Below are 23,655 nucleotides of genomic sequence, written 5' to 3'. Positions count from 1 at the left end.
CAAGGAAAGATTGAGTTCGGGCACATTTATTGTCATACCTTGAAAGTGAACTCAACAAGCAAGAAGCAGGAAGAAGAGAAGACTAATTTGCTCTCAAAGACTCTTGATTAGAACAGATATTTTCAATTATGTGTGATTGTTTTATCTGAATATTATATGGATCAAAGTAATTTAATCTGTCAGTCAGATCAGGGCTTCATCTCACATCTGGAAGAGGAAAAATAAACAGGAGAATGGAAGGTGCTGTTCTCAATTACAGTCCTCTAGGCAAATAATAGTTATTGGGTCTGCTATTATTAAGGGAGACCTCAGAATGATCCACAGAAATGGTGTACTGGAAACACTGGTGTGTGAATTTAAGTTTATACATCAATAAGTTACATTTCCTAAGAGAAACACCCCCAGCAGGACTGTTTGTGTTCTTTAAAAAAAAAAAAAAATGTTTTGACAAAACAAACAAACAAAAAAAACAAAATTTCATATATTATTCTTTTACACTCTACAATTTTATTTTTATTTTTTAGAGAAGGAACAAGTGTTTCTACCAGAAATTAACTTCAGTGTTGCAATTTTCTTGGCAGTAATTAATTTATAGGCTTTGAGTATTCCTTATAACTTTTAAGAACTCTTGAGTCATGGACCTTCAGTGCATCAGAGGAACCTTTACAGTTAATCTTCAGATTTCTGGGTTGTAACTTAATTTCAGCTCTTTACCCCTGAATAGACCTTAAGATAATAGGATATTACTGATGTCATTTAGATAAGGTGCCAGCTTACAGAAACTAGCTTCTGCTATATTGCATAGGAAGAGTGAAAGCTGGCAAGAGTGGTAGGATAGCAAGAAGGCAGCAGAGATGAGTTCCAGCACAGAACTCTAGAGGAGGAGGGGGTTTTAGGTCACTTTCATAGCATTTTAAAATAGCATTTAATGAAATGTAGCTTTGACTTTTGCTTTGAAAACAACCAGTAGGTTCAATGGATGACTTTTAAGAAATCAACAAAACCTAACTAAGCAGAAATACCCATTATCTTTAGATTTAAGTAGCTATCCAGAAGTCTAGATAGCAAGGAAAAATCTACATGGGTCCACAAACACATAAGGCTGAGGAGCTGAGCAAAAGGCTTCTGTGTCAGAGTAGAAGAAACCAGCGTAGTCACCTGGAGCTACATTAGTCATTGATATGCACAATGAAGCCTTCTGCTCCCTCCTTTTCCATGTTCCCACAGCACAGACTTTCTGGATTGCTGTCAGAAAGTCAGAAATCCTGCTATGAAATATTTCCCTTCTGCCACAGCAGAGATCTGCTGAGCAACCTCTCCACACCATGGGAACAGCAAAGCAACTTGGACAACCCCCTTCAGCTGACCATTAATCCCATGTCAAGTTTTTGCTCTGCCCTTATCTCACTGGAATGGACAAGCCAGCCCCTGCTTCTGCATAAATTACCAGGGGATTATGCAGGTCCTTGGGCACACCCATTCTTCACATCACACAGTCCTGCTAAGGAAGGCAGCCTGGTGGAAAAGCAAACAAAATCAAACACTCCACAGTTTAATGAAACACAAAGATTTGAATGTGCCCACCCACAACGGGGCCAATCCAAACTTGTCCTAGTTCAGGACTGATGTTGGCCTTACACACAATGAGTAGGTAAACTTGGCATCTTGCCGCTTTTCAAAGGCTTAGGGCAAGTCAGCTGGATGCTCTTCTTGGGAGACAATGCAGTCTCTTCTAACTGAGCAACTTGAGCAGAGCTCACCTTGATGTGTAAATAGCCTTTCACTGTCTCTCAGAGGTGCTCTGTCCCAGCTTATTTAAACAGGAAAGAAGGTCTTTTTTGATCATTTACACTATCCTAGAGAAGAACAAGGACTCTTCAGCTTCTCCACTGCTGTTTCTGTCAAGCCCACAAACTTCAAAACCAGTTTGGCAGTTGCTGAACCTTCTGTATAGATGCCAAGTGATGGAAGATTTACCACGTTCTTTGGCATATAACTGCTTTATCAAAAAATCGTAAGAAAACAAAACAAAAAACCTACAGTTCAATATTTACAGACTTCTGGCTTGTGTGTCTGGGCCTTCACATCTGTTTATTGGCAGTGCTCAAGTCACCCCTTAATCTTTTTTGTCATAAAATAAGTTTATCTAGCTCCTGTATTATCTGGCTGCAGGGCATATTTTCCATATGTGAAACTGATGCCAACTTTCAACTATGGGTGTAATGGTCAGTGACACCAGAAATTTGGCAAATCATACATAATTCTAATGGTTTAAGATTGTGCCAGATTTAAATAATGACATAGGAAAAAAACCTGCTTAGCCATGTAGATTCCTGTGGCGAAGTTTGTAGGAAGAGGTAAGGTTTTTAATTATACCAAATGATATAGCTGGAAAATAGCAGGCACGTGCTTCCAGGCACATGAGCCCTTTGTCAGGTCTGAAATACAAGAAAAACACCTCAGGCTGAATACAAGTTGAGAACAAGCTGCTTTGAGTTTAACTTTATTATGTTAATCAGTCAGCTTGAGAGAAAGGAGTGCTTTGTGTTGTAATTCCTCAGCTCATTACATGAGGAAGAGTTCTTAAATTCCAATGTGCTGATACAGTTGGGGCATTTTTTATTTTACAATTTGCTCATCATTTAGCCTAATAAGGAAAGAACCCAGGAAGTGAAACTGAGTAGGAATAAAGTTTAGTCGGTGCCTATCACAATGCTGAAGTGTCTGGTCACCGACACTGTATTTGGGAATGCAGACTTCTTAGGTGAATCCAAGTATCTCCTTCTACCCACCATAACAAAACTGGAAATAAAAGAGATCAGAGAAACTGCTCCACCAAATACCTTTTTGTAATAATCTAAATGGACAAGCCTAAATTCATTTTACTGGCTTCTCTGACACTAACTTTAAAGTGGTGTAGTTTGTATATTTCAAGGGCAGGAAGACCCATTAGATCATCTGCTCTGACCTCCTGCAGAGTTGCACGTTGTATTGTTTAATAAAAACCAACTGTGCAGAGCAGGTGCTCCAAGACAGACCCCTTCATTTCTCAGTCAGATTTGAAGCCTCCTGTTCTTTTCCACAGTCACTTAAATACTTGCATGTTGTAATGCTATACAATATGCAGACAATATCCTGACCTGAACTCCTTCGGGGTGCCAGTATCAGGAAAGCAAATATTTATACAAATGGTTGTGATAGTTGCTGTAAATAGTAAGGCAATGATAATGCAGCAGAGAGATATTTCCTGAAGCTTTAATGCCTAGCCAGGACCTGATGCTCTGAACTGATCTTGATCAGTTATGAAATGTCGTGCCATTGTCTATAAATAGATTACTGTTGCTATTGTTATATGATGAAAATGGAAAATTGAGTATACATTTAGAGCCCTGTGGCATATGGCTTTGTTTCTGGGTCACAATTACCACATACATCATGCAGAATAAATGTTTGCAAGACTCCAGCCCTGAGTGGTCAAATCACTTCTCCAAAATGCACTATTTTGTGTCAAAATTCCTCATTGGCTCATAAGCTTCTTGCTCTGCATGATCTGCTGCCTTCCTGAAAACAGAAAAAAAAAGATGACTGAAGGAAAGGCTTTGACTTTAGGTCCCATTTCTCTCTGTCTGAGTAATGTTACTGCGGGACCTACAGGTCACCTGGCAACATTATGGGAGTACTTAATTATCCCTGGGAAATGCCGTGTCCCATTGCTGTGGCACTGATGAGCAAACCACATAAAACTCAAAGAGGAATTTGAAAAGCAAACTCTTAAGGGCTTGGACATTTCTCTGAGCACAGTCTGGAGAAATCTTCTGTGCCTCCGCCAGTAAAATGGTTTCACAAATTTTCAGTGTTCTGTCTATAGCTTTGATCTCTTTTTTCCTCATCCCTGCCTAATCTCACTGGTTTTGCAATGTAATGAAGAAATGAAACCAAAAAACCTTATCTATAAAATGGCCACAAATGGCAATAGTTATAAATCTGTCACATTCTGAAACTAGTGCATTCTCACACTTCACTTGAAAAGCAGTCTTTGAAAGTCTGATATTTCAGGTTCATTTGGACCAAGATTGGGCAGAGCTCTTCTACACCTTAGCCTGACTGTGCTTGACTTCCTTTCTTTAGTGCCAATTACATGGCCACAAAGTATGCCAGTTCTGGAAGATCTATGTCTTAACCAGACAATTACAAGAACATTTCTTATTGTCTGTTTTTCCCCCAAATTGACCAGTCCAGTGTCATGGTTTACCCCCAGCCAGCAACTAAGTACCACACAGCCACTTGCTCACTCTCCCCACACACTTCCCTTGTAAGACAGGGAGAAGAATCAGAAAAAAGAAAAGGTGAAAGCTTTGGGTTGAGATAAGAACAGTTTAATAATTGAAATAAAATCATTATTAATAATAATTACAATAATAATAATACTAATGAAATGGGAGACAATAAAAAATGAAACTTAAAACCCAAGAAAGCACAATATCATTGCTCACCACCCATGCCCAACCCATGCCCAATCAGCAACTGGCTCCCAGCCAACTCCCCCCAGTTTATATGCTGGGCATGACGTGCCATGATATGGAATATCCCTTTGGACAGTTTGGGTCAAGTGTCCTGGCTGCTCCCTTCTGCTTCTTGTGCCCTTCCTCACTGGCAGAGCATGAGAGACTGAAAAGTCCTTGACTTAGAGTAAGCACTACTCAGCAACAACTAAAACATCAATTAATAATGTGTTATCAACATTATTCTTATATTAAATCCAAAAGTACAACACTGTACCAGCTACTAGGAACAAAATTAAGCCTATCCCAGCCAAAACCAGGACATCCAGATCCAAAGGTAAAAGACAGAAGCAGAAGAGGCCTCTTCAGGAACCTGCTTTGGAAGGTTCCATGGGATACAGCCCTAGAGGGCAGGGGGGCCCAAGACTGTTGGTTGATATTCAAGGATCACCTCCTACAAGCTCAGGAGTGTTGCATCCCAACCAGAAGGAAGTGCAGCAGGAGGGCCAGGAGACCTCCTTGGATGGATAAGGAGCTCCTGAGGAAAATTCAAATGAAAAAAAGAGGCTTATAATAAGTGGAATCAAGGACAGGTGGCATGGGAAGAGTACAGGGATGTTGTCCTAGAAGCTAGGGACCAGGTTAGGAAAGCTAAGGGCCAGTTAGAATTAAACTTAGCTAGAGGTATTAAAGATAACAGGAAGGGATTCTACAGGTACATAGCAAATAAAAAACAGGCTAGGGATAATGTAGGCCCCCTCAGGAAGCACTCAGGAGAAGTGGCTACACAGGATTTGGAGAAGGCTGAGGTTCTGAATGACTTCTTTGCCTTGGTCTTCACTGGCAAAGGCTCTGACCAAACCACCCAAGTCTTGGAAGGCAGACACAGGGACTGTGAGAATGAAGACCTTGGGCCCACTGTAGGAGAGGAACTGGTTCGAGACCATCTTAAAAATCTGAACGGGCACAAGTCCATGGGTCCGGATGAGATCCATCTGCGGGTCCTGAAGGAGCTGGCAAATGAAGTTGCAAAGCCGCTGGCCATCATATTTGAGAAATCATGGCAGTCAGGTGAAGTTCCCAATGACTGGAAAAAGGGAAATATAACCCCCATTTTCAAGAAGGGGAAAATGGATGACCCGGGGAATTACAGACCAGTCAGTCTCACCTCTGGGCCTGGCAAAATCTTGGAGCAGATTCTCCTGGAAGGCATGCTAAGGCACATGAAAATCAACAAGGTGCTTGGTGACAGCCAGCATGGCTTCACTAAGGGGAAATCCTGCCTGACCAATTTGGTGGCCTTCTATGATGGGGCTACAGAACTGATGGACAGGGGTAGAGCAGTTGATGTCATCTACCTGGACTTGTGCAAAGCATTCAACACTGTCCCACACAACATCCTTGCCTCTAAATTGGAGAGACATCAATTTGATGGATGGACCACACCGTGGATAAAGAACTGGCTGGATGGCCACACATAAAGAGTTGTGGTCAATGGCTCAATGTCCAGCTGGAGACCAGTAACGAGTGGTGTCCCTCAGGGATCGGTGTTGGGACTGGTCTTGTTCAACATCTTTGTCGCTGACATGGACAGTGGGATTGAGTGCGCCCTCAGCAAGTTTGCCGATGACACCAAGCTGTGTGGTTCAGTTGATACCCTGGAGGGAAGGAATGCCATCCAGAGGGACCTGGACACGCTTGTGAGGTGGGCTGATGCCAATCTCATGAAGTTTAACCATGCCAAGTGCAAGGTCCTACACCTGGGTCAGAGCAATCCCAGGCACAGCTACAGCTTGGGCAGAGAAGAGATTCAGAGCAGCCTCCAGAGAAGGACTTGGGGGTGTTGGTCATGAACATGAGCAGGCAGTGTGTGCTTGCAGCCCAGAAAGCCAACTGTGTCCTGGGCTGCATCAAGAGGAGCGTGACCAGCAGGTTGAAGGAGGTGATCCTGCCCCTCTACTCTGCTCTTGTGAGACCTCACCTGGAGTATTGTGTGCAGTTCTGGTGTCCTCAACATAAAAAGGACATGGAACTGTTGGAACAAGTCCAGAGAAGGGCCACGAGGATGATCAGGGGACTGGAGCACCTCCCGTATGAAGACAGGCTGAGGAAGTTGGGGCTGTTCAGCCTGGAGAAGAGAAGGCTGCATGGAGACCTCATAGCAGCCTTGCAGTATCTGAAGGGGGACTATAGGGATGCTGGGGAGGGACTCTTCATTAGCGACTGTAGTGATAGGACGAGGGGTAATGGGTTAAAACTTAAACAGGGGAAGTTTAGATTGGATATAAGAAGGAAATTCTTTCCTGTGAGGGTGGTGAGGCACTGGAATGGGTTGCCCAGGGAGGTTGTGAATGCTCCATCCCTGGCAGTGTTCAAGACCAGGTTGGACGAGGCCTTGGGTGATATGGTTTAGTGCGAGGTGTCCCTGCCCATGGCAGGGGGGTTGGAACTAGATGATCTTAAGGTCCTTTCCAACCCTAATTATTCTATGATTCTATAACACTGGTTTTTCTTAAGTTAACAGTTCTCAGTTTAATTTCAGGATGGTACAACTGAGCTTTTAAAACATGTATGTACATAATCTATGGGTACAGAGAGATTTGTCAGTTTTATAGAAGGATGAAATATACTTGGAAACTGTAAGACCGCTGTCATCCTGCATCAAAAGCTGTTTCATAACAAAACACCATAGCAGTCCATATATAGAAACACTATACTACACTCTAACTGCTGTGGATAGAACCAAACACTCTCCCTGCCTTCCTCAAACAGCACAAACAACATGACCTCCTCCAGAAGGGCCATTTCCAGTAAAGAAGTAAAATTACAGAGGAAAGCATTGTTCTAGAGGAAGAAGTTGGGAACAAGAAACAGTGTTTCCAATACGACATTCTCACACAAGAGGGTGGTGGACAGGAGAAGGCAATGACCAGCATACTTTGTGGCCATACAATTTCCTAAACTGAGGGAGATACTGAGAAGAAGGTTGATGGAGGACAGGCATTTATTTTAGAAAGGAAATTTGAATCCCTTTGGAATAACCACAGTGGAATTAATCCAGCCAAGAGAAGTGGAAATGGGGTCATAAATAACAGGAATCTTAGGTCAAACAGAAAGGGACTGCAGCAAACCCCATCTGAATATTCAAAGGGGGCTTCCAAAAGGATGTAAGTATGAGCCCACACAGTCCCCATTCTCCCAGGACCACCAAGGATGTCTGTAACTATCTTAACTATCTTGCTTTCAAGTCAGTACTTGACATCTCTTCCAGCTCTTCCTTCTGATCTTCTTATTTGATCTGTGACCAGCAGGCGTGTCCAGATCTGCCTTTGCAGCTTCTGCCACACCTTGCCCATCTCCACAGGACACAAACTCTTCGTCATACCCCTTCTTTCCACTATGGTAATTCTACTGTCTCCTTTCCACTAACACTGACACTTTTATTAGATAGAAGTTTTGAGTATGTTTAAATATGACAAATTCATTCTGTATATGATACCTGGAGAGAAACTTTGTTGCCTGGTTCAGTCTCTCACAATAAAGGAGAACATTTGTTTTCTGGTGAGGAGGAACAAGCACTAAAATATCACAGCATCATAACAAAACTTACAATAGACAAAAGAAAGTATGCCGAGAATTTGCGCGAGTGTGTGTTTTAAGTGAAGTCCATTTTCCCAGGTGAAATCACAGTTAAGTATATTACTTCCATACCAATCCATTTGAAACTTCTTGGATATGAGGTTGACCAATTAATTTCAACCCTATTGATTCAACAGAATGCCTGGTGGCATCTAGCTACTATACTGCCTTCATGTTTACATGAGTGGGTCTACTGGGTCCCCTATAGGATGAGTCCCCTGCAGCATGTCAGAGCTAGGAACGACTATCATATTTATAGAAATATGAACACACATACTGTGCACTTCAAGTTGTATCTTTTTTCCCAGATTTCTGTCTTTCAGATTCAATACTAATGCAAGAAAAATAGCATTTTCAGAATGCTTCCACTATTTATCCTGAACCTACAGAGAAAAATATAAACATAATAAATATATAAACAGATTTGACTGTAAAAAACATGGTGATTTTGGAGGCACATATAGGTGTGTCTGTCAACAGCTGCTTTTTGGAATGATCCATTCTTCAGCTATTCCGAAGTCGTAAGAAACATCACTCAGATCATTAATGTCAATAACAAGACTTGGCAAGAATAAAATTAAACACAACACATGGGTTTCCTACAGCATCTTTTACCGCGGGATGCTCCTTTTTCCAGGAAACCTAAACTGTTAGGGCCTGAAAGGCACTACTATTCTTACAGGAACTTTCAATCTAAGAAGCCATCCTTCATCTTGAGAATTTGTTTCAGATGGGGACCAAGCAACAATTGCCATCCTCCTCCATAGACTTGTCTTGTAATAAGAAACACGTGCACAGCTGGAGGGGTGTGAGATTGGAATAGGACTGGCAGTGGAGATGTGCACATTCAAGAGCAGATGGAACACTGCTTTTTATTAAGAGAGAAAAAGTAGATGTAAAACACCTGGCAGAAAGGTGCTTGTTTTTCCCTTCAGGCTCATGAAAGCCATTGTGACAGTGGAGGCAATTACATGCAAACCAACATGAAAGTAAGCGAAAAAAAGTGTAAATAAGAAAAAAGATTAGAAACGGAACAATTTTCCGTAATAACTGAGATAGACTGGATAATTAAGAAGCAGAACTGATGCTTCTCAACTGCACTGTAAGTACACAAATTTTTAAATAGAAAAAGGTTAAGATTAGCCTTATTTGAAAAATTTGTATCATATATATTATCTTGGAAGTAATCTTTATGCATTGTATTATCTTATTTTATATATTATATTATTATATATACGATATCATTTATATATTTTATTATATATTATCTTGGATCATATATTATCTTGGATCATATATTATCTTGGAAGTAATTTAACATAATTTTAGAAAAATCCATTAGTCATTTTGGAGACTACAGCTTACCAATATCCACATCTACAAAGCAACCCTATGTTTTTGACTCCGTACACCTAGAGATAGCCCAAACAAAATAGAACAACAATAGAAAAGCCATTTGTCCAATCGTCTACATACCAGCCATTTGTCCAATCCTCTACATACCTCATGCATACATGTTTAGTGAACCTGTGCACCAATTTTCTGAGACAGAATATTGTTTATCATTAGAAAACGGAAGATTTAACAACTGTTGGAAATAACTGAGAAGCAATTGTAACAGAGATAATAAGTTACAATTCCATAGAAGAGGCTGAATCAGAAATTCTCACTTTTACAGAGACTTCTGTGATATAAAGATTTTCATAAAATTGCAAACACCACCCTGAAGGGAAACTCTGAGTAGAATCCCTTTGATGAAAAAGGAATTAATAAAAAGAAAAAAAGAATGCAAATTCTAAAAATAAGCTTTTTTCACCTCAAGTTTTCCATCAGATTGTCTTGATTTCTTAACCTCTGTACTTTGTGAGATGATTCCCAAATACTGATGAATGCAACTGTATTAGAAATAGAAAGTATTCAGCATGTTTTGAGCCTACCCTTTTCCTATCCTAGGTGACAAGATACACACCATGAAAAAGTGATCACGGTAATAATGTAAGATTGCTTCAGGGACAGGTGTGAAGAGTAGATGGATGTTGCTTCCAAACCAACACTCCTGTAAACTTCAGAGCAAGTTGAGTGAGCTAACTCTGGTTCATGCACTCATAACTTGCTGTGATTGATACTGAACATTTCTTTGTCCTTATTACTGACCAAGACCATAAATCCCAATTATGGAAGATAGTTGAGTTCAAGCTGCTGCCATATTTCACAGCAATGCTAATGCAGAGGTTACCAAAGGTCAGCTTGGCCAGAAAGCAGGACCACAGCATAGTAATAATATCGTCACTATTTAGCTGCAATGTCTTTCAGGCTGAATGAGCTTTCATTACCCCCTATCAGACCCCTAAGCCACATTCTTCTCTCAGAGCCAGGGACAGAACTGAGATACGTGATCTCCTGTCTTGTGAGTTGTGAAAAGTACTGGCAAAGTATATGTCAGCCCCTTCTTGGGAGGTTAAACGAAGTGGCAGCCATTCCTACGGCTCAGGTAGCTGAGGGGTGAGCTGTGGTACAGAGAGAGAGAGCCCTCTGAATAGGTATTTTGGCCCAGCAGTTGGCTGGTACAAAGAAAGACTAGAATTTTTTTTATTTAAAAAATATAAATATTTCCCTTATTTTATGCAAACTCTGAAGAACTACCCATTTAAATGCATGAAGTCTGCTGAAAGCTTGCTGATTTAAAAACTCCAAAGCTCTGTTAATAATAGATAAAATTGCTTTGAGATACACCACACAACTTTTAACTTGTTATTTCCAAAACACAGAAATAACACAACTCAAAACAGAAAAAAAACATATCTGAATTCTTTTACATCTTTGCCTTTCAGGGAAATACCTACATCAAGACACTCTTTCAGAGTTTAGTGTCCATTGGAAACAGATTCCCAAAAGTTTAACATGCCTGAGCTGCATCAGCACAGTATCAGAAGGCAATTTCTCTGATGGCTGTGGAGAGAAGATGCAATCCCTCCATTTGTACTGCATTATGTGGCATACACTCACATGAAAGAAATGTTACCAATTCTTTTACATTTTCTGAACACCCCACCAAAAGTCCGTTGGTATGCACATGGGACTTCTTCCATTGTAACTAGAAACTGAAAGGACCTCCATGCATGCATAGAGACACATTTCATCTACAGTGGCTGCAGGATGAGTCAGGTTTCTGCTTGGGAATTCTGAGCTGAAATGTGGGATATGCAAGTTCGGGTTTCACATTATGTGACACAGTCAATGAATTTCAAGTCTGAGGTACGTTCTTACTAGATTAATCCAGTCCAGAGAGATGAGAAATCCCTATAACAGATGAATAGCAGTGCAGTGGAATCATCTTGCTCTTTGCCGCAGGCACACAGGGTACATATAAACTAAAATGTCTTTTACCCTTGTAACAAGGAGTTGAAATGAATCATCAAACAAGCATACAGGCATATTACACACCTTGCAGGATGAATAAAGTAATTTACCGGGTCTTCTAAAGCTCCCTAAGTGTAAAACTATGGAGGACCATGCCCCTGCCTTTTAGATCTGACTGGTATTCAAACTATGTATCTCACCTCATTTCATCCCATTTGCTCTATTTTTACCCTTTGAAGCATAAGGCTCAGCATGCCCTACAGTCTCTAGAGATTTGGAGACAGGAGGGAATATTCCCTTAATTATCCTGTAACTCAGTGGTATATGTCACAAGCCAAAGTGCATAAAACTCCTGGACTGATTATCATTCACATGCTGTGTGGAATTTATTAAATTCCTTATCCCACAGCCATTTAATCAGTGGTATTATTGGAATGAGATATTTACCCCACTGGGTGGTATGGACTGGGGCAGGAAAGCATGCCAGGAACAGCTTTGCTGATGCCTATTTATATAGACAGTGTAATTTTTGTTCCCCCTCCTTTCCTCAGTAGAACCAATTAGTTAGTACTCCAGCAACAGAGCAGGGTTTATTCTGTGTCTGTTTTCTGCAATAAATCTCTGCTCCTGATGCATTTTGATCCACAGCCAGTTTAATCTGCCTATTGACTGTTAAACTCTGGTTATTGTTTGCCACAGGATCTTTAAGAATTAAGCCTTTCTTTCACCTTCTCCCAGATCCAGGTTGGATTTTTTGGAAGGGATTTAGAGTAGGGCTGAGGACCTGAGAAAGCTATCACGTCCTCAAAATAAAGCTCTCATGGCATTACCCCAAGAACACTGCCTCCAGCCCTGCTGGTTGATTCTGCTTTAGACAGAGCATATAGTTTAGTCTCCTTTATTGGACAGTCTTCAGATTCCCATTCAGTCTCTTCGCTTGGACAGTCTTCAGCTTCACTGCTGAGATTGCAAATTACAAGCAACTATTGTTCTTATTTACATTTAGCCATGCCCTTAACCATGGCTTGGAATCCAAAGCACTACAAATTGTTTCTGCGCATAGTGAGTGACAGTTTCCATTCCTAACATCTAAGGACTGTGTTCATCCCAACCTACTAAGCACCTAAAATAGAGGGATAAGTCATGTACATGAGTCTTTTTTGCTGCTGGTGTGCAAGGAGCCTAAACAGCTACTTTACAGTTGACTTTCCAGAAAGGAAAGTCAACTCATTTGCTGTAATCTAAGCTGAATCTGTAGAAGTATGCAGTATCTTTGCTCTTTTTCACTGAACAACTTGCATGACAATACAGCTTTCTGCAGTATGCTGTGTAAGATATGTCTCCATCCAGGACAGGTCTTTGGAGCACAGCTAAATTGCTGTCCTGACAGTTCATTTACCTTATAAAACCATAAGGGAACAGTACAAGGATGGAGAAACATCTCGTTAGTCAACACATGGGCCACAGGAGTAATGAACCCTGTGTTTTAATAGGTAAATTTGCACCTGCACAAGATTTCCAGCTTCTGCACCAGCAACAGCTCCAGAGAGATAAATAATTAGGACAATAAGGCTGAGGTGGAAAATGGCTGTGATACTCACTTTCTTTAAGTGCACATTAGGGACATGCTTAAAATCAGATATGGTTGAGTTTGCTCTAACTGAACTTTGATTGAGCCCAGAAGCCCTCTTAACTGAACAGACTGGTGAATCTACCCTCTGAAAAAGCACTGTTTGTTCTTTGACCAGTCCTAGGACCTCGTGGCTCTGTATTATTTGAAACGCAAGAACCATGAAATCTTGTGATTCCATGATTTCAAACTACACAGGCCATGACTCCTGTTTTGCACAGCCATCCCACAAGAGCCAGCTATGCCTCTATGGCTATTTCCACACTCAGGCACTTGACACTCTAACATATCAGCATGGTGCAATGATGACTTGGATCTGGGCTCTGGAAGCACCTTATCACCACTGCAACACACCATACATGATCCCTGTCGCTGTACCTTATTTTCAGGGAAAAAATTCATAGCTTTTCTACTGAAATAGCCTTCCCATATTAAAAATAGCATGGTTGACACTGATCAACAATTAGGTGGGTGACATCTTTAACTTCAAAGACAGGCTAGTTTAAGGAAAGTCAGTCTGGGGCAGAAAGTCTTGAAGGGTAGCCAGAAGCTGCTTGTTGAAAAGCATACTAAAATTATTTGAGTTTCTTCAAGAACAATCTGGTATGTTATATTCAAGGGGTCATGTTCAATTTGGAAACCAACTGATGCTAAAGTCCAACTTTGCCTTCTGTGGAGCCAAACTGAACACTAATCTTCTGATCCCCCTGCTGTCAAAGAGCCCATCTGAGAAAAGGCACATCAAAAGCCTATGGGATTTTCACCAGTACTCTGCATCCCTTTGTACAGAGACACCAAGACTAATCAGCTTTCATACCCATAAGAAAAAGGCTAGAACACATTCAAGAGCTCAGAAAAGCATTTCAGAGGACAGCTTATTATAAAGGTGTGGTGTAGCTGGAAATGCAGTGATGTTGACCTCTTGGAAACTGTTCACAGTATTGTAGCTTCTAGCAAGCCTTAGTCTTGGGTCAAAATCTCCTTGCTCTGAGCAAACACAGGTGAGAGAATTTATGTATTAGGGAGTCCAGCATAAAGAGCAACATGCCTAAATGAACAGGGAAGCAGCAGTAAACATTGTATCAGCCTTCAACTGTAGCTTCATAACTACCAAGAGTGCCAAAAATAAACCTCACTATTTTACCTAGTTGTACCCAAGCAGGGAATTATAAGACCTAGATTTTACATGATACTCTTCCATAAGTATATAACATAATTCCAATTCAAGACCTCTGGTAATATTTCCCATCCTCAGCAATAATTATACATGTGATAGTGGGCAACTGAATTCCTCCCTGGCTCAATTTTCCCATCTTTTAAATAGCTTTAGGTATAAAACTCAGAACCACATTTGCACACGATCTGTTGCATATGTGCCCTCATCACTGACAGTAATGTAAGAACATCCAAAATAAACTAACCAAGCTCTACCCCAAACGGAAGCAAAACAGATAAATCGTACCACACAGTACGAGCTGCAGTCATGTTTTAAGAAACTCAGTGTATGGTTACATCTTGAAAAGAATTTAGTACTCAATATAAACTGAGATAAAGCAGATAATTATTATTACTATTATTAATAATAGTAATAATATTATAAATAACGTCTCAAATTCCAAACCAAATGGAGAAAAGTATTTAAAAGAAGTGTTTATGATATTCTTTTCACCAATATTCAAGGTCCCAAAGAACTAACTTTTAAAGCCTCCTGGAATTTCAAACTCTGAGTACTCCAGTGCAATATGTGGTTACTTTACTCTCCCAAGAAGATATTTAAAGGTGAAGAGATGTATTAGTAATTTTCAGTTTTAAGATTTATGGGATGGTCACATTGGCCAACCACACTCAAGCAGGGGCAAATTTTTTTTTCAGGTTTTCACAATATTTTTACTATGTTCTGATAAAATGTATTGCAGTGACTTCCAGGCTTTAACAGACTACTTTGATGTATGCTAATGAAAATCCAGGTGTGTGACAATGGCCACAAATCCACTGTGTAAGTGAAGTGACTAATATTTTCTTGCTTGCTTACAAACAACCAAGAAAATAATTTCCTCCAAATCTTTCATGCCTTTATGAATATTTAGATGTCCAAGTTAGCTTTAACCAACAGTTTCTAAGACTAATGCTGCTGGTTCTGTTCCTTCAAATGATAAACTGGGCACAGAAATGATTCATATTCTTTACTGCAGCTCTTGGCCTATATTTTCTGAGAAAATAATTGTAAACATCTGTCCTGACGGGTCACTGACTGACAGATCCACAGTAACTTTCAGACATATTTACAGTTAAGGAGGTTTCCAAATGTAAAATGGTGTTCTGGGAGTGAATAGGCTGGCTGATTGCTCATGAGTCACTGCTGAGAAATGCAGTACAGGTATGAGCTCATAAAACCTTTGGTGACCTGCAGAATGTAAACATGGAAACCGTATCACAGAAAAACCCCAGTGCCACATAAATGCTGTCTGAACAGCATCAGCTAATTGCAAATCAGAGCTAGCCACTTAAAGAGGAAGTGTCTTTGTACGGTACCATTGTGTGGAAATTAAGTACAAAACTGCAAGTTGCGAGGCTGAATAACTTGCATACAGAATCACCATGGGAGTACTGCGCCTGCCGATAAACAACAGGAAAGAAAAGATGGCCTTGCTTTTAGGACAGAGTTTGGAATTTGGAAATCCATGTTTGGGTCCTGCTTTTGCTGGCAGATTTCCTCACTAAGTATGAGCAAGTTTCTCTGAGAAGGCATGTAAGCACAGTCAAAAATGGAGCCATTAGGCCTTTTCTACTTCTCCAATACAGCACTGCAATCAAGCACCTTAGAGAAAGGCTTGATCATCAGGCAGTGAGACCAGAGAAACCCATCACATTCAGGTAAAAAAAGTTCTGAAACTGAGTTAAAACTCTTGGCTTTTAAGCAAACAAGTGTTCTTGCTGGGCTGTTTCAGCAAAATGGGCACCCTTGGAGCAAGGCAGAGCTAGAAGGAGTCAGAGAGGTGTGAAGAGAGTTTGTAAGCATTTTCTCCCAATTATAACACCATTTATAGAGAGCCTAACAGAGTGACTTCGGTAGCTGGCCAGTGTAAACACGTATCATTCATATTATAAAAGTGCAACACTATACTATGAAATGCCAGCTAGGATTAGGAAACCCAAATTAGTTTCATATATTGCCTTAGGAAGACTTTAACAGATCTGGAGTTCAGCTCTGATACCCGTATTTTGAAAATGACTGTGAAAAACTAGTCTCCAAGAATAATTTGAAATATGAAAAACCTGCTTTGAAAAAGTGAAAGGAATGCAGATTTCTTTCCCTGTGTTGTGACTTGGTCACATAGGATGCAGAGGAGAACATGGGGCATAAGGACAATAGCAAGAACATGCCCTCCCTTATTTAATAGTCATATGCACAGCCTTGGTGTCTACCACCTTCCTCCTTCTCCTCCTCCTCCTTTTCCTCCTCCATCTTCTCCTCCCCATTGCTTCGGCCAATCTAGACTAGAAATGAAGTATCCTGGTTTTGCTTTCTGTTTTTCTAGCAGGGCAGGTGAAGCATTTCAGAGCTACAAAGCAGTCAATTCTCTGCCCCTTGAAACCACTGCACTGAGCCTAGCTGTCTTTGTGGCAAAAGTTTCTCAACTTGTGCGTTGCAAAATCAGGGTAGATGGGGGAGGACAAGGGAGTGAGGGGTCAGAAAGCCAATCAAGGGGGTTCATGAGGTGTTGGAATGTTATTACAATCCAAGGCTAAGAAAATCTTTGTATTCTCCTCCCTGTAACACCTTCATCTCCAAGGTCAAATATTGCCTGCCAAGATCACAGAAAGCCTGAGCACAAATGCATTAAAAAGACTTCACCATGTTATCACCAGCAGATTTTTCTTCCTTTTACATGGAGTCACAAAAATGATTGACTTCTAGAAAGGGGTTGTGACCTAAGCAGGCTGAGAAACCTTATACTTGCTGAACCAGGAATTAGGGATTAGCCTGAGCCCTAACTCAGTGAGATGCCATGAAATAAACCATATAGATATTACAGCTGAGGTATTAATCCCATATTTAAGCATTTATGTAACTCTTAACAGGACTAATCATTGAAATGAAATTGCACAGTTGACTAATTTTCTGAATTGGAGTCTACTTGTTCATTTTTGGCTGTTTGTTTTGTTGTTGTTGTTTTAATTATGTACTCCATGCTTATTAAGCACAACGTAAACACATGGACAAAGATCTACTAAATAGAAATGGAGCTAAAAGAAGGTATACTCCTCAATTTTCTAAGCAACTGAATACAGCGACAAAGTGGTATAAAACCTCATCTATTCTAATTTAGTAAAAGTCTCCACAATCACAAACATGTTGCTTAGTGGTGCATCCCATTCTGACTTCAAAGAAATCTTGGAAATAGGTGTCTGAAATATACCTGTCACAACCCTGGATTTGTCATATCAAATGCAAACAGCATTGGGAAGTCTGCTTCAGCTTCTGAGCATTGTTCTCAGGAGCAGCAAGTGAAGAAATGAAATGAATCTTCACAGCTTTTCATCAGAATTTGGGTTTGTTTCTTACGGCCTTTTCTGATACTTTGTTTTAATAATATGATGATCCCTTTTCTCTAGAGTAAGTTTCTTACAGACAAGACTGTGTGAAGAGTCTTCTGTGTCTGAAGAGAATCACATTTTCACATGGATGAAAATGCAGCTTACTTTATTTTCAATGTATAATTTGCATACCACATGTAGCAATGCATGTAATAACTTTCTACCTATCTGGCATTAACAGGAATCCTTCAGGACTGGTTTCTCAGCCATCTCTGTGCTCTTAGAGATGCCCTATAGGTCCATTTCTTGACTTTCTGAAGCAGCCATGAAGCTGGAGTACACTAAGATAGACAAACCAAAGCAGAGGAAGGCGCCTTCAAGATCCCAACAATCTAAAGCAATGTAGAAACTTTAACTGTAGGCTAGGAGCTGATTAGGTTTTATCCCCTGTTAATTCCTGATTGAAGTGTGCAAATGCAAAGCAAGATTTTAGTGATCACCTCCTCCCCTTTTGAAAGGGGCAATCTTTGTACAGAGCACCCTTCTTCCTAGACAGATGCCTGGCTCTGGCAGGTCTCCATGAAGTACCTCAGTGGTCTTTCCACCACTATGCAAGGAGCACAGTGGGTCATGCAATTCAACTCCGGAGGTGGCTCAAAGTGGAGGAGGTGGGAATTTTCAAAGGCTTTTTTTTCCTTATTTGCAGCTTCTCCTCCCCTGAGTGTCAGCTGAGAAAATTTTACATGCTGCTCTGCTATTCCTTTCACAGAGGCTTGAAATAGCCTAAAGTACTTGCTTTCAAAGATGGTAAGAGCACTGAAGGAGCTTGTTGAATCCCTACCTCAAAGAACCTAAAAGCACAGTTTAAATCAATTTAGAGTATGAGCCTCTTCCAAAGCCCCCTCCCCCTTCTTCACCCACCTTTCTACCTTGGAGTCAATCCAGTTCCCTACTACTTGTGCTGGATCATTTCAACTTTAGAAGAAAGGCAGGGGATGCCAGGCAAGTGAGGCATCACTGCTTCCATGGATGAGCAGCTGGCACTTTCGAAGAGGGAGGTGGATGCAGAGAAGACCACAGTGACATATGCTGTGGTCTCTGCTTCAGCAGCCTTTAATTTGCCCCAGGTTTGGTAAAATGTCATATCCTGGGGCAGGAGGTGATAACAGATTTGCTTTTCCCTCTGCTGAAACAGATAAAACAAGGACCCCTGTGTGCTTCCCAGTCTGCTGGCCCTTTCACGCAATTCTTTACAAACCTGTGGCACCTGCTACACATCTCTGAGGGGATGCGCTGAAGTCACTGACAGCAGGCTGGAAAACGCGTGAAGGCCAGTATTGTCTTCTGGGCTGCTGTTCCATTTTGAGTAATTTGCACTTTCAACAATCAGCAGGCTTGACTGCTCATCTTCCTAAAATTATAAAAACCGACAGTTCAAAGACAGGCAGAATGATTTCATTAGAGCAACAGACACAACAATTTCTAACCCCATCCAGCAACTTACCTGGAGGTTGGTAAGAGTATCAGAAGAGTTCCTCCATTCACTGTTCCAGTATCTGGGGATTCTAGGGATACATAACTGTGAAAGCCCAGCCCAGCTCTTTTCTCCTCAGTCTCCCTGAACTGATACAGGGAAGCAGTCCTCCCTTGCTCCACCTGCAAGCTGTGTGTATTCCCTTCCATTTCCAGCCAGGCATGTAAAATGTATGCTAACTCGTCCCTTTCTCTTCACATATTGTGACCCTCTGAGAGAGCAGCTTTGGGCAGATGCCAGAAACCACAAACTAGCTGCTGGGTGAATTTGCTTGTAAAACTTAGCAGCACATTATCTCTGTGATATTTGCTGTTAAATGTGCAACTCTCCAGGTAAACAGGGACTAAATCCAGGCCCTTTATCCTCTGTGCTAGAGATAATTTTCAAAGAAGGGCTGTCAGAGTGTCAACCTCGCTGTCAGTCTTTAACCCCTGAGATGGAAACAACAGCAGGAAGAAGTTGGGTGTAACAGGAATGCTTGACAAGTGGAAGAAGGGTTACCATATACCAAATCAAGTATTGTGAACACCAGCATTTGTTTTTTTGGCAGAAATGGGCTGCAGAAAGGAAAGCAGCTGAATTTATTTCTTCTGATTCAATCTATAGGTTTTATCTGCACCCTGAGGACAACCAGCCACTCATTGTCTTTGCCCTGTCTCATGGATTACTACATATTGGGAAAGATGATGGGAAAGGTCTGCTTTGGGGTCATTCTCACCACAAATACTGATGTTGCTATATGGCAAATCTTCAGCCATGAAGAAGTGTCCAGCTTTGCCCCTCAAGGGCAAGAGAAGAAATGTCAACAGAGAATGGTGCTTAATATCTTACATCTGTGTAAAACATCCTGGTGTCTGAGTGTCTAACATCCAGCAGCACTGAGAACTGCCCAGTAAAACTCATTTCTGAGAAATTAAATAATGCTCTGCCAACAAAAAGGAACATGACCACTGAAATGGGGTTTAACACTGAGGAGGGAATCAGCCAGCTACAGGCACCTTGTAAACATCCAAAACCAATGGGGGAATTTCTTTTTGCCTAGGGAAATCTGACCACAACCTTTAATAATGTCTTCACATTTCACAAGTCTTAATAACAACAACTTGTGTTCATATAACGCCTTTCATCCTGGAGAAACCCAAAGTGCTTTACAAGTGGCTTAGCAAACTATACAACAATATTCAGTCCCTCATCCCCCTCGAGGTTGAAAACTGACTGCAATTGGCAAGGTTTTCCTTTTGGTGTCCAATGTTCCATGATTCTTCCTCTAGGCCATTGCTTTTATTTCTTTGTTTTGTTTTAATAACAAATTTGATAGCATGGGAAAAAGGGGCAGCTCTTTTCTCAGGGACAGATGCATGAATATAGTCAATTTTGGGGGGTCAAGAAAGATAAAGCAAAGTTTCATGTCACCCAAAGACAAAAATGACAGTTTTGCTTTGCAAATGGGGAAAAAAAATAATCAAAAAAACTCCACTTGAAGAAAACCTAGAATGTTTCATCTGCTGTGAAATAAAACCTTTTTTAAATGTTTTCTGAAGACTGAAGTTGATTCAGTTGTAAAACAAATCAGATTTAAGTTGGCAAGTGGAAGTGAAACATTTTGACTTTCAAAATGCAATTTTTCTCTTGGACACAACCTTAAGAAAATAAGGAAATCCATCTCACCTGGTGGTTTTCTTTGCCAGGAACTCACTTTGCTGGGAGCAGCTTAAGGAGAGTACAAGTACCCCAGTTCTTAGATTTTCTTCACTGTCCACATGAGCAAGATACTGCCAGTAGTACAACTTAAGATGGATTTTTCCTCCATGAATTCATGCGGTTCAACTCTCCCTGAAGCTGTGTAAATTTTATCATCCACAGTATCCTATGATCATGGATTACACAGCTCCTGCATTGTGCACAAAACTACCTTGTTTTGATTGTTTCAATTTGCCTCTTGTTAATTTACTAGAAGCAGAAGACATTCGATGAAAGAGTGCACAGTCATTGCTTATTCACCATCACCATGCCAATAATTGCTTTTCTCTTTCCACAAGGAAGAGTCTTTGCGTGCATTATCCCTGCTCCTGCAGAGGTGCTGAGAAATTCCTTTGGCTTCCTGCTTGGGAATCTATAGTTTTGTAGTAGGTTAAATTGTATAACCAAATGTATACAGGGGTTTCTGTGGCTGAACATATTCTCTTTATGCACCTTAGGTCAAATGTCCCACAACAATGGAATAGCTCAGGTGTTGAAACCATAGACATAGTATGTTATTTGACCTCTTACAGTAGCATACACATCTTCTTGAGGATCGTGAAGGAATACAGAAGACATACACTTCAAAGAATATACTACAGCATCCAAAATGTACCACATGCCTGTGTACAGGCACATGATTCGATCTCTGGTAGCTTCCTCTTAGGATATTATCTAAGTGTATCCAAAATGCCCACATTTTGTCCTCTTTCTACAAACAGGACTAATGAAAATTACATCCTTCAGGAGAATTCCTATGGTGAACTTGCAAGAAACTGCAATGTGTCTTAAAAGGCTTCTTTTGTCACCAGATACTGACCTAGAGATACTTCCTCACACTTCTGGAGCAGAGCTGACGAAAGATAACTGACCTATAAACTCAAAATGAAAATCTTGTCCCAATTCTTCCTGTAAAAAAATAAAATAAAATAATAAAAAATAAAAAATAATTTAGAGGTGTTGAGAAACACACTGAGCAGAGTGCAAAGAAAAAACAGTTCCTTCATCCAGCCTTTACAAGCAGCTGGGCTTGAGCTGAACTGATTTTGCTGTGTTCTTTGTGTAACGGTATATTATAAAAATGTTATTAGAAGGCCAAATTTAGGCATAGCAGGAGAAGAAGAGGAAAAAAAATCCTGAAACCTTGAAAGACAAATCGGCTTTATGGGAATGAGAATTTAAGCTTCCACTTGTGCATTGCCCTGAAGTTTTGGATCTTTTCCTCTCCTGATTATGCAGTTTAGAGCAACAGGAAAAAAAAAAGAAAAAAAAACACACACAACACCCCCACCCCTTAATTCCTTTGAGTGTAACTCTCTCTTGCATCCTTTACTGAACTCAGCCTGCGAAAATAGACCTCAGTTATAGGACAGTTGGAGCTTAAAGGGAGAGTGCTAGGTGCTGGAAGAGATTCTCCACAAAAATACCTTCCTGTAACTTTGTTCATTTTTTATGTTGACACAGAGCTAATAAGAGCAGATTTAGTTTGAAACAGGACCACCACCATGAAACATAAGCCAAGAACACTGAAAGAAAACATGCATCAGTACTGCAAGAACTGCTGCAAAACAATTAGGGTATTACTTCTTACCTCAATCACAACTCCTTTGCTTCAAGTCAGATGTAGAGATGAAGGAAGGCCTACTGGTTAAAGCTTTAGATGGCCACCTTGAGGCACCTGCCCTCATTTTCACAGCTCACAAATACTCAAAAGGCAAATCAGCAGCTATGGTGGTTAGAGGTCTAAACACAAATTTTAAGATACTGGGACACCAGTGAAAATCCAAAATCATAGGTAATTCAAAAAAAAAAATGAGTTTCATTTCACTATTCCCTGTATTTAGCTGTCTCAAAAATAACAATTATGTTACTTAATTACTTTCAGCTGCAAAATGTAAGGGTTAAGCTAACTTTTACCAAAGTGCTGCATTTTGGAAATTAGTATGTCTATCATGCACAAGCATAAACCTCGTCTGGTTACAAAATAGGGAGTTACTCAAAACCTCTGTTTCCCTTAAGCTTTTGTCTTGGTAGTAAAAGCTTTGGAGGGTGTTTCAAGTTGACTTGTTAACTGAATTAAGACTGTCTTTTTTGAACTTCAGTAACTTGAGGAAAAACAGATCATGATTTTTTTTTTCCCCCTGAAGTTAGGAACAGAGACCTCAGATGGATTGCCTGGGTTACCAAGTCTTGTCTCCATGATTGCAGCAGCTCTTCAATAGCTTTTCTACTTAAGGGAACTACAAATCTTCTACTTCTGATGTTCCCACACAGCAGAGGCTGCAGGATTCTCCTGATGCAAAGCAAAGTGGAGGCTGTAGGAAAAGCTGGGAAGCTGCCACAACAGGGAACAGAAGCCATGAAGGACATTGTGAATATCGTGTTCTGAAAAAGAAATTTGTCATATGATACTCAAAAAATAGACCTCATTACTTTCTACAGAGGAGCACAAGGGCTAATTTGAGCTGGGGAAAAATTCACCTCTGTCCCCAATCCCAGCAACTTGATTAATTCTGAGTAGCTGAGCCAGACACACCCAAAACTAGGCTGATATAAACAGGGCATGTATATTCTCCCAGGAATGTTTTCTGGCACTAAAATCAACTGGCACCAAATGACTGGCTTGCAGCCTCTCTCAGACCCCAGAAATAGTCTGGGTACCTGAAAACTGCCTCCTGCAAGAGCTTTCTGGATCAGTCTCTGAACAACAC

The 23,655-nt window shown here is 40.6% G+C and overlaps 1 long non-coding RNA gene across 3 annotated transcripts; it reads right to left on the bottom strand.

Moving 5' to 3' along the window:
• Positions 1-1,402: 1,402 nt before the first annotated feature.
• LOC134158122 (uncharacterized) lies at positions 1,403-22,951 on the bottom strand. Of its 3 annotated transcripts, XR_009962600.1 has the most exons (4): positions 20,873-22,226; positions 18,929-19,081; positions 3,433-3,561; positions 1,403-1,515 (listed from the first exon to the last, which is right to left on the bottom strand). It is a non-coding gene; the product is annotated as an uncharacterized LOC134158122 (long non-coding RNA). The 3 variants fall into 3 exon arrangements; XR_009962599.1 differs by lacking the exons at positions 1,403-1,515; positions 20,873-22,226 and adding an exon at positions 22,536-22,951 and having other exon boundaries at positions 2,162-3,561; XR_009962598.1 differs by lacking the exon at positions 1,403-1,515 and having other exon boundaries at positions 2,162-3,561.
• Positions 22,952-23,655: the final 704 nt, after the last annotated feature.

Source organism: Pezoporus occidentalis, unplaced genomic scaffold (assembly GCF_034315485.1).
Source record: "Pezoporus occidentalis ecotype Australia unplaced genomic scaffold, CSIRO_AGI_Poc_V1 ctg126, whole genome shotgun sequence".
NCBI lineage: Eukaryota > Metazoa > Chordata > Aves > Psittaciformes > Psittacidae > Pezoporus > Pezoporus occidentalis.
Note: the sequence above shows the minus strand (reverse complement) of the source record. Positions and strands in the feature narration are given on the sequence as shown.